Consider the following 11261-nt stretch of genomic DNA (forward strand, 5'->3'; position numbering starts at 1 on the left):
TTGTGTCTGTCACCTTAAAAAATGACCATAAAATTGAGGGCACCCTTTGCCACCCAGCCTGCATATTCAGCATCTTCTAGAAATGCAAATTCTTAGGCCTTAGGTTTAAAAAGCCAAACTAACTGCTGTTGAGTTGGTCTTCGTTTGGCCTGTTGTGCTGCAGGGTAGACTGGTGCGCTCCCTGGGGTTTTTAAGGCCATGACCGTTTGCAAGTAGGTTGCCAGACTTTTCTTCCAAGGTGCCTTGGTGAGTTCAGTTAACAGTTGAGTGCTTAAGCCACCCAGGATGCCTACTGGGGCTCAATCTTACCAAGTGCTTCAGATTTTCCTGATGTATGGTAAAATGTGAGACTCACGATTCTAATCCCTCTGTACACAAAGTGTGGTCCACAGACCAGCAGCACAAACGTTACCTGGAAGCTTGTTAGAAATACAGAGTCTCAATCCCCACACATATTCAGAATCTGAATTTTAACAAAATCCTAACGATGCAAATGCAGATTGACAATTGCAAGCACAGCTCCGGTGCATTGTTTTCAACCCCAGGATGTACATCAGAAATTTCTGGGAAACATTTTACAAACACTGATGTTAAGTGCTCTTGAGTCAGTTCTAACTCATAGCAACCCTGTATGGGGTTTCCAGTGAGTTGCTGGTAAGTTTTAACTGCCGACCTTGTGGTCAGCAGTTCTGTGCTTAACCGTACAGCATCACAGCAGAACTCCTAAAAACACTGATGATATAGGCCCTAACCAAGACTTACTACATCAGAATCCCTGGAGGTGGGCCCAGGCCTCAGTCATTTTGAAAGTTCTCTGGATGATTCTCATGTGACGTAAGGAGAAACCACAGTGCTTTTGCACACACTGGACACCCAAATATTGACTAAATGGAATGGCAATGATTGAACTCCCTGGTAGAAATGGAAAAGCAAGCATCTTAAAATTTTCTGCACATCTAAACCAGGTTGGCATTTCCAAGGGATTTCCTCATAACCATGTATCTTCAGCCTTCGCTTCTCAAGGTGTTCCCCCCACTACCATCAGCACCACCTGAGAGCTAGGCTGTGACTTTGTGTGTGTGTGTGTTTGCTGTTCTCCCAGACCAGTGAGGTGAAATACTTTGGGGCTCTAGAAATTACCTCAGAGCCTCGACTTGCAAATGATAAGATGTCCTTAATCTTTTTTTTTTTTAAATTAATAATTAAAAGCACTGTCAAGAAAGTGAAAAAATTTTTAAAAAAATATTAACAATCAACAAAGGAAGAGACTGGAGATAAGGCTCAGGAAACCCTCAACTGGGCTAGACTTCCAGTCAAGCCACCATATGGAGTCTTGGTTTCTTTTTACCAGCTCCACAAAAACGAAATGGACATTCGTCAATATGTATGATGCGCTTGAATAAAAGAGTGAGTGTGTAAGTTACAATGTCCAGGGTACTTAGAACGGTGGCTTCCTTTACTTACTTCTGACCTTTTGGAAAATGGGCCAGTTTGTGAGATTTCCTGTGGTGAGGGCTGCCTTAGACCAAGAAGGACTAGAGTCAGAGTCAGGTGTCTTCAGATTATGTGAGATTTAGGCCAGCAGTGGAAGGGTCCCACAGGTAGAAATGTTGAGTTGATGTATGTTCTGCAGCAACAACAAAAATTAGTTTAAAAAAGAAAACAACAAAAAAGTCAATGCTTGCCCAGAGAGTATAAAATGTTAGTGCTTTCAAACTAAGAAAACCAGTGAAATAAATGTAATCACAGTCAAAAAAGGAATTCTTAGTACTTGGGAACCCAGACTTTGGGGGTAGGTAGAAAGTCAAGAGTTTCTAACTAAAATGAAAACTGACTATAAATATAAGGTTACTTCCTCCCTGGTCTACCAGAGAATGTTAAAAATAAAACAGGAAATCTAGGTAATTATAAAAAAGAGAGACTTGAATACAAAGCACACAATACAACTATTGGTGTGTTCCTCTGGAGCAAATGAGGACATCAAAGACTCAGGGAATGAATGAGTTTACAGGACCATCTCCAAAGGCCAGAAGAACTAAGTGGTGACTGGCAGCCACATGCTGACCATTCTGACCAGAGTCACAATAGATGGTCCCAGATAGAATGGGAAAAATATTAGAACAAAAGTTAAAATTTAAATTAGACTGTCAGAGGCTTGGTGAATCAAGACCGTTACAGTGAGATGCGCTTTAAACTTTGAACAGAAACTAGTCTCGGAGGTCACTTTTCAACCAAATAACAGATTGACTTGTAGACAGTGTCATCTGTGAGTTGCTGGTTATGTGCTGTGGAGTTGGTTCCGACTCATAATGACCCTATATACAGGGTTTCCGAGGCTGTGAATCTTTACGGGAGCAGAAAGTCTCATCTTCTGCGGAACAGCCGGTAGTTTCGAACTGATGACCCTGGGTTAGCAGCCCGACTCATAACCACTATGCTACCAGAGTTCTTTAACATAAAGATGAGATGGTCTGGGGTGTAGGGAGTGGGAGGAGAGTGGTGGGTAGGAGGGGCTGTGGGGAGCAACAATAGTGGAAACTGAACTACCAGAATGGAAATAATGACAAAATTGACACAATGTGGAAAATGTCACTAATGTCACTGAACAATATGAATGGAAATTGTGAATTAAATGGGACCCTACTTTGCTGTGTAAACTTTCACTTAAAGGGCAATAAGATATTAAATAAACAAAGCACACAAAAATAGTATAAAGTGATTAAAAATACAGTGTTTTTGTTTAGTTTTTTTTTTTTTAATTTAGTTTTAAAATACTTTTTTTGGTGTCAGAGTTTTAACTTTGTTTCAGATTTCCTGGATTTAAAAAATTTCCTAACCACCAAGGACTTTTAACAAGAAATTTGGATTTTCAAAAATAACATGAACAAGAAGTTGTTCTTCACGCAGCTGTTTAGCACTCTGGATTAAAGACTGTAAATGACATGTAGTACCTTCTACATGTAGCATTCTGGTTGTTGTTGTTAAGTGTCATCGAGTTGGTTCCATCTCGTAGCGACCCTGTGTACGGTTTCCATGGCTGTATGTCTTTCCCCCAACGAGATGGATTGGCCAAGTGGCAGCATCAATGGACTCAAGCGTGTCAACAGTAGTGAGGCTGGCCCAGGATTGGGCAGTTTTTCATTCTTCTGTGCATAAGGTCGCTATGGGTCGGTACCAACTCGATGGCATCTAACAACAACAACAGATATCTTTGCAGAAGCAGAAAGCCTCATCTTGCTCCCTCGGAACAGCTAGTGGGCTCGAACTGCTGACCTTGTGGCTCGCAGTCTAGCGATTATTATGCAGAGCACTGGTAAGCTAATTAAACTCATAAAAGGAATATAATGCTTTTTGAGGATAATTCGTTTTTTAAAAATTTCTGATGATCCCTGTGATGATACCAAAATTTTACATGGATAGCTGGAAAGGTTCTAAGAGGGAAAAAAAGAAAGCAATTTTAGCTGGTTTTAAAAAAAGGTAGGTAGAATGTTGTTTTCCAGTGCCTTTGAGTGTGCACAGCAGAATGAAACACTGTCCTGCGCTATCCTCCTAACTGTTACACTTGAGCCCATTCCTACGGCTGCCATGCCAGTCCACCTCACTGGGGTCTTCCTCTCTCTTGCTGACCCTCCCTTTACCAAGCATGTTGTTGTTTTCAAGGGACTGGTCCCCCACTGACAAGAGATGTAAAAAGTAATAGGACAATGGTAAAAAGTACAAGTTGTAGAATGAGAACACCCGGAATATATCACAACTGTTATTTATTCTCTGGCCTAAATTCCTTTTTTGACATCTTTGTGTCTCTAAATCTTATTTTTTATTTGTTTTTTAAGATCATCTCTTTTCCCCTTTTATTTTCTAAAGATATACTGTAATGTTTGGAGGGATGAGTTTCTTTTTACTTATTTTTCTTCATTATGCTATAGATTCTCATTCATGTTAAATTTTGTAAAACTCTCTCAGCCACAGCTCTTCAATTGTTATTTCTCCACTGTTCTGCTAGGACTCTGATTGTTCAAATGATGAACTTTTCCTTTTATCTCTCATGTCCCTTAAATCTTGTCTATTTTCCAAGAAACAAAAAAAACATCTTGTTTCTCTTGTGCTGTATGTTGGGTATTTTAATCAGCTCTGTGTTCCTGTTTAAGGAGCTCTGGTAGTGTAGTGGTTATGAATTGGGCTGCAAACCTCAAGGTCAACAGTTCGAAACTACCAGCTGTTCTGTGGGAGAAAGATGAGGCTTTCTGCTCCCTTAAAGATTTACAGCCTCAGAAACCCTCCCTGTACAGGGTCTCTATGAGCCTTATCTTTCTCCTGCAGAGTGGCTGGTAATTTCTAATTGCTGACCTTGGGTTAACAGCCCAATTCATAACTCAATATACTACCAAGACCACAGATTTAGACTTACAGACTTAAATACTGAACTTTCAGAAATAGAATATAAAATATTTGAATTTTTAAAAAGGAGTAATGGATTTACAAAAGAGTTAGTTTACAATTAGATTCATTAGTCTCTTGTAAATCCATTTCTAATTAAAAAAAAAAATACAAATATTTTGCAATTTCTGAAAATTTCAGTATTTGAAGTCCATCAGTCTCATTTTGTGGTGGTTGTTGCATACTAATGTGGCTTGTTTTCTTTCATGTATGGGAAAGTTGTTGTTGGTGGTGGTAGTGATGTGCCACGGAGTCGATTCCGACTCATAGCGACCCTGCGTAGGGTTTCCGAGGCTGTAAATCTTTACAGGAGCAGAAAGCCTCATTTTTTTCCCACGGAACGGCTGGTAGTTTTGAACTGCTGACCCTGAGGTTAGCAGCCCGACTCATAACCACTCCCACAGAGCTCCTTATGGGAAAATTAGAGACATCAGTTGAAGGTGTGATGTGGCCCTAGGATCTGATTTGCATGTGTCACTTCTTTGAGGTATTTCCAACCTTTTGGTCTCACTTTAGTCCCTTCAAAGCTCCTGACTGAGGTGCAGTTGACTTCATTTCAGCTCCCACACTTTGCCACTGACCTAAGGTTTTGTTTCCAGTGGTAAAGTATTCATGGATTGAACAAACCCTTCTTAAAAGTCGTATAGCCAACATGTCCTCAGAAGAGAGGACAGTGAGACGTCATCTCATGTATTTGGACATGGTATCAGGAAGGACTAGTTCCTGAAGGACATCATGCTTGGTAGAGGGTCAGCAGAAAAAGAGGAAGACCCCCAATGAGATGGACTGACACAGTGGTCAGTGGGTGCAACACAGGAACAAATAGGACAGCACAGGACGGAGCAGTGTTTCCTTTATTTGTACATAGTTGTTGTTGTTGTTGTTAAGTGCCATCGAGCCGGTTCCAACTCATAGTTTGTACATAGGGTCACTAGGAATCTGTATCGTAGAAGCTGGCTTCTGACCTGATGTTTCCTGCTCCTTTCCTGCTTTTGTTTCAGCTTTTTTTGTTGTTTGTGTTTTTCTTTGTGTGAATGTAGACAGGGAGGACCTTGGTAATTTTCCTTATTTAGTACAAAACCTAATAATGTAGTTCATAATTTAAAAGGCTCTGTTGTTTTCCTACATCTAGTACTTTATAGCAAGAGAACTCTCAAGAGTGCAAGTCTGTTTGGTATTATTTTTGCCATGTAATTGCTGTCAGTATGTTGTACATCTGTATAAAGTCGATGGTATACATCTGTAAAATGCTGAATTGGCAAAAGTTCTGTGATATATTTACAACAACAAGAAAATAAAAATAAAATAACTGTCAAGGCCTCGTATGTTTAACCAAATAGCTTGTAAGATTTTGTTTCTTGGTTTGGAGGTTTAGGGTTATGATTAATTTCCCTAATAACGTGTTTAGTGCTTCTGTCTTAAAGGCTTACAGGGGGCCATTCAAGACACACTTGGTCTCTAGTCACCTAGAACAACAGAGAAAGGAGAGTCAGGAAGAAGAGGGAAAAATGGAATGTGTGGCTAATTGCCTCCATAAGACACTTCTTCCTTTGACGTGAGACTGACTGTAATTACTGAGCATTTGGATTCTATTGAAGAATTCAGATTAAAGTGTGTGTGTGGGGGGGGTGTTGCAGTACAGATTTGAAAATTCTTATGGAATCCATACTTTGTGGATCCATCAAGTTTGGATGAACCCCTGAAACTGTTTGCCCTAAAACAATCTTTAAACCTTACAGCAAAAAGTTATCCCCTGAAGTCTTCTTAAAACCAAACAATAGTTTAGCTTACTTGTAAAGAGTGTCTGTCTTGAGCACTGTGCTCTTTTAAGCTCTTTCTCTATGGGACCAGGAGTCCTGTTGTGACGCTGTGGGTTAAAACGCCACACTGCAAAGCTGTTTGAACTGCAAGATCGGCAGTTCAAGCTTACCAGTTGCTCTTTGGAAACCCTATACAGGGTTACTATGGGTTGGAACCGACTTGACAGCACTTAAGAACAACAACATATGGGACCAAGTTGACAAAAGCATCTGGAAAGACTAGCTAGGAACCTTAGCGGGGGTGGAGTGGGCTTGGAGAGGAACAACTCAGAAATGGAGAGTGAGAAAGGTTGCACTGAATTGTACATGTAGAAAGTTGAATTGGTGTCTGTTTGCTGTGTGTGTTCTCAACAACAACAAAATTAACTAAAAAAAAAAAAACTCGTGTTTTTGTTATAATTCTATCAAAGTATAAATTTGTAATTATTAATGCATACCAAAATGCAGATGGTACTGGCAATTTTGTAAGTTACTATTACCTTATATACAAAATAATTATTAACATCTTTTCAGTTATTAAGTAGGAAAAGAGATTGATAGTTAATGCATTTCTTTAGAGTGCATTAGAACTTTATGATGAACCTATATTCTTCAGTCAAAAATGTATAGTTATTTGTTCTGTGGCATTATTTTGATAATAGATAATTGCTTCAAAAGTTGGTATCTAGAAGTGAAGGACTACACAACCCAAACCTAAAATTTGTGTTATTGGCTTTTGAGCAGTAAGCTGAAATAATAGAAAACTGCTGTAAAAGGCTGATATGAACGATCTAGTAAAAAGATACCCATGGTAGCTTTAAAAACAAAATAGTACCTCGTAAACTTTTGACTTTGGATTGTTGTTGTAAATGCCATAAAGTTTTTGGTTCCCACTCGTAGTGACCTTGTATAGTGTTTCTGAGGAGTGGCTGGTGGATTTGAACTGCTGACCTTGCAGTTAGTAGTCTATATACTCTAGATGCAGTGCTCATCCTACAGTGACCTGGATAGCTGCATTCACCATGTAGAAAGCACCAGGGGTGATAAACTGCTACGAGAAAGAATGGAGCTAAAAACCAAACAACTGCAAGTTTACAAGCAGAACTTTAAGGAGAAGATAGAGATATCAGAGCCTAAACTGGAAAATAAAACTGTGGTCTTATGCCCAGCCTCTTCAGCTAGCAAACAAGTCTGAAAATAAAACATGGCCACAGGTCAAACATCAAATCAAGGCTGCACCGTATGAGATATATAAATTTTTTTGTTTGAAAAATACATTTTTATTTTGTTGTTGAGAATATACACAGCAACACATATATCAATTTAACAAATATTTGAAGGAACATGTTTTGTGGTATAATTTTTTACGTTATATAGTAAGCACTGGACTGCTGACCACAAGGTTGGCAGTTCAAACCCACCAGCCACACCTCAGAAAGCTATACAGGGTCACTATGAGTCAGAATCAACTGGAAGACACTTAGCAACCATAACACACGGACAATTCAGTGACAGTGATGACATTGTTCAACTGTTCAGCCATTCTCACTCTCCTTCCTTCTCTGAATTGTTCCTCCCCCATTAACACAAACTCACTTCCCTTTAAGGTTTCTAGGTGCTGTGGGTTAATGCACTGGACTGCAAGCTTGGTTTGAACCACAAGGTTGGCAGTTCAAGCTCACCAGTCGCACCTTGGAAACAGGTCACTATGAGTCGGAACTGATGCAACAGAACACCACCACCACCACCAACAATGTATATATATATATATAATTTAACTTTTTATTGTTAATTGAGTGAAAGTTTGCTTTCAAGATAATAAGTTTTACATTCAACAAATCATCATTGTGTTTCACCTTAATGATTCCGTTCCTTCCATTGCAACAACAGTGATCCCACTTCCTCCCTGAGGTTCCTGGTTGCATTCTACCCACCTTTCCATTCCTTCTCATCTTTGTCCTTAGGTAAGTGTTGTCCTTTTGATTTTAAACGATTGACCATTCCATGGTGAGCAAATCTTATTAGTGTTGTCCCCCCTGTATACCTAAATACTACTTGGCTGAAAATTTGTCCAAGAAGGTAAGTTCCTTGCCATAGTCTATGTTTCCTCCAGTCTCTTTCTGACCAGTTTGCTCGGCCTCTCTCTTTTCCTTTTCCTTTTATAATTTGAGTTTTGTCCCACTCTCTCCAAGACCTTCTAATGTGATCCCTTTTAGAGCAGTTGGGAGTGGTAGCTGGCTACCATCTAGTTCTTCTGGTCTCAGAGTCATGGAGACTGATGTTCACATGTTCCATTCGTCTATTTGACTAATTGATTTCAAGTATCTTCAATTCTCATCACTCTTTCTTCTGCACATAGAGAGCCCAGTTGATGGCCACTCATGAACTTTTAAAGATCCCAGTCGCTACTTATCAAAGCAGGGTATAGAACATTGTCTTTGTGGACTGTGTTATGCCAGTTGACCATGGTGTCCCCTGACACTAGGGTCCTGAGCCCCCAGACCAAGCAACTCACTGTTAAGACCACTGAGAGACAGTTAAAGTGGCGCTTAGTAGATTTTCTCAAATGGAAAAAAAAGTGTGGTCCTAGAGAAGCCGGATTCAAAAGTAGCAGTCAGGACATCTAGACAATCTTGGGGTCTAGTGGTGGCAGTGGTGTGCGGTGGAGTCAGTTCTGTACACAGTTTACAAGGCTATAAATTTCTACAGGAGCAGAAAGCCTCATCTTTCCCCAAAGAGCAGCTGGTGCATTTGAGCTGCTGACCTGGTAGTCAGCAAACCAGTATGTAACCCAATATGATGCAGAATGGACTGTAATCTGAGAGAAGACTCAAAGTTTTAAAGTTAGTGGTACTTGTAAAACCAATAATTGCCTGGATAAAAGATATTTGAAACTGTAAAAAGGTCTCTAGGTTCCTAACTTTCCTTAGAGCAGAAGCAACCTGAGAAACTTACTGAGTTGCTAACAAGGACCATTTCTTCAGAAAGAATAAAGGAAGGGGATGGAAAAGGGACAACTCCGAGATCATAACTTACAGCTGTGATGAACAATGGACTATGGAATAACTTCCAGAGAAGAAAATTGAGATCTTGTCAGGGGACATTTCTCCATTTCTCCGGTGGGATATCATTGGAACCAGTGACTATGTGCTTTCAAATTAGAGTGTTTGGTAAGGTTATCACGCTTCTTACTCACTACCGTATATTGGATGTAAATGTGCTAAGAAGGGGTCGGGCAGGTAACATCTTTTTAGCCCATAGTCTAGATCCAGGGGGCCTACATCTAGATCTGATGTATACCATGAAATAGACACTTGAAGACTGATACTACGGTCATACAGGACTTGTGGGTCTTGTGACTGAACATTTGCATGTTTTATGTAGAAGGAATGTCAGTATGGTCAGAGGGTGAACAGTTGTGTGAATGGTCTCAGTTCTTCACAAGCATGTCCACTCTTAAGTCACTTTTGTCTTTTGCGTGCAGACTAACATTTTCTTAACTGATATGCAGTATTTTTATGTAAATATCATGCACCTGCCTTGTAGGTTTTTCCCTCACTGTACCCCTCCCTGAGAGGTATTTTTGCAAATTCTATGTATAGCATGCTTATGAAAATACCGTGGGGAGGAAGCTGGTGGCAAACAAATATAAAAGGCTTGCATTATTTGTGTAAAAACACAGTAATCATGTTGTATTCCCCTCTATAGAAATTATGATAAATAACATACAAGATATGATGGCGCATAGGGAGTAAGTACTTGATTCATTTAGATATTAACATTTTTGGATACATCCAGTAATGCATATACAAATTTAGTAGCAGGATTCTGTGACTAGGGTAATTATTAGAGACTTATGGGTGAAAGACAATATGGTGGGGTAAGCAACTTCCTGTTTCAGCTCCTCACAACAAAACCAAACAGAAAGTGGTAGAACCAACAGACTTAGAACATTTGAAACTAGACAAAGAGTTCCAGCATCTAGGGAAAATGGAATCAAGGAAAAACGGACTTTAGAAGAGCGGAGCAGCTTTCTCTATACTCTAGAGTTTTCCTCTCCGGGTCTTTGCAGCAGCAGGTGATGGGGCAGTGCCAGTGGTACTGATGGTAAACCCGAACCAGAAAGAAACCCCTCTGTGACTAAGAAGTGGGCAGAACAGACTAATGTTGCAAGCACACTGTTGTGACTATTCATATCTGTCTGTCTAATTTACCCCTCCTCTGGGCTCCTATAGGACTGAGGGTGGGAAGCAGTGAGCAACACCTATAAGCTATGGCCACTCTGAATCACTTGAAATTAATTAGTATGATTGAAGAAGACCCAAAATATCTCAGGATTCTGTGAGAAAGGTTGGCTTCTTGTAGAATTTGAAACTTTCAAGAGAACTGAATAGTTACACAAAAGGGTGGATTGGAATGTTCCAAAGGCCCATTCCTCCACCAACTGTTTTGGAACTCTATCTGGATAGGACACTTAACGAGAGACTGGTGAAGAGACAAGCTGCTGATTTTTCTTAGGTCAAGTATGTATGCCCACTGGCTCCCATCCCCCATTCCTCAGTCCCACAGCAGTGGTGCAGATGGTGACCAGTGTCCTTAGATTGGCAGGCTGGTGTCAGGGCTGACAAAACCTCCAGGGATTTGAGGTTGCACAGTTTGCACGTATGGGTTGGTCTCTCAGTGCTCTGAGGGGCAGGTGCAAGTCTTTGCAGTTGTCTTAACCCTCTCCCAGAAGTGGCTTTACTCTTCTGGTAGATTTAAAGGATCAACGTGCCCTTTGGTGAAATGTCAGGCTACTAACTGACTGCAGAGATAACAGAATTGGAACCCAATGAACTTTGTTGTTGTTGTTAGGTGCCATTGAGTCAGTACCAATTCATAGCGACCCTATCTATGCACGACAGAACAAAACACTGCCCAATCCTGGGCCAACATCACAATTGTTGCCATGCTTGAGCCCATTGATGCTGCCACTTGGCCAATCCATCTTGTTGGGGGTTTTCCTCTTTTTCTCTGACCCTCCAC

Source organism: Chrysochloris asiatica, unplaced genomic scaffold (assembly GCF_000296735.1).
Source record: "Chrysochloris asiatica unplaced genomic scaffold, ChrAsi1.0 scaffold00021, whole genome shotgun sequence".
Lineage (NCBI taxonomy): Eukaryota > Metazoa > Chordata > Mammalia > Afrosoricida > Chrysochloridae > Chrysochloris > Chrysochloris asiatica.